Consider the following 1032-nt stretch of genomic DNA (forward strand, 5'->3'; position numbering starts at 1 on the left):
CGTCAAACCCCCCCTGCCTGCGCAGCTATTTCACCTACATCACAATGAATGGCAGTTTGGTCAAACTAATGGCCACACCAACCCACAGTAAATACCCAACACCCATGGACCCCAACCCCACACCAAACCCAACCCTTGCCATTACTGAAGGAGGGGACACTGAAACAGCTGCCAAAGCAGCAACCGAAGACACTGAAGACTGGGTCCATGGACTGCAGCAATGTCGAGCCAATACCATGTTCTGGAAAAATCTCCATGCAAACATAGTTAGCAAAATTAAAGAGGGCCAAGCTAGGTGGGGTGTCATAAAAAAGCGCACAATTCGGGCGCGTTATCAAGCCCGGATGCATCTCCTACATATGAAGGCTGTCAGAGCTAGAATTGAAAATGCCCCTGCCAGTGCAGTTATTGCATTCAAAGAATCAGACGAAATGGCTCAGTTGAAGCAACAACAACTGGAATCCGGCTTCGAACTATTTAGGAAGTTTGCACAAATTGTGGATGCAGAAGGAAAGTGGGACATCACTGTGGGAGGGGTCATGAACTTAATGGGTCGCGGTCGCCGCATTTGACGGGTATGCAACTCGAAAATCGGCCACAGCGAGAGGGTTTGCCTTGTAATATTACCATGGCTACTATTGGGGACAAACCCAGGACAGTGGAATTTTTGACGTGCCCTCTTTTTGTAATATATACGTATGAGGTGCCCTTTTTTTTTCGTTTGTTTTCTGTTGGGGAAAGGGGGCCTCGTTGGTACATATGTTTAATGTAAGCTGCAGGTGCCGTCTTTGTTAAGATTGTACTCTGTAAGTTTGAGGTCACCTCTTTGAACATTTTGTCTTGTGTAAGTTTCACCTGGCTTTTGTATGCTGCCAGGTTGAGGTGGCCTTCGTATTATATGTACGTTTCAGGTGCCTTTCTTTTGTGTTGAATGCAGGAACTTTGATAACTGCAGTTGATGTAGTTTGGCTGCATTCATTTCATATTCGATATAACGTAATTACCTTCCACATCGTCCATATTTGTAGACTT

Source organism: Prunus dulcis, chromosome 1 (genome assembly GCF_902201215.1).
Source record: "Prunus dulcis chromosome 1, ALMONDv2, whole genome shotgun sequence".
NCBI lineage: Eukaryota > Viridiplantae > Streptophyta > Magnoliopsida > Rosales > Rosaceae > Prunus > Prunus dulcis.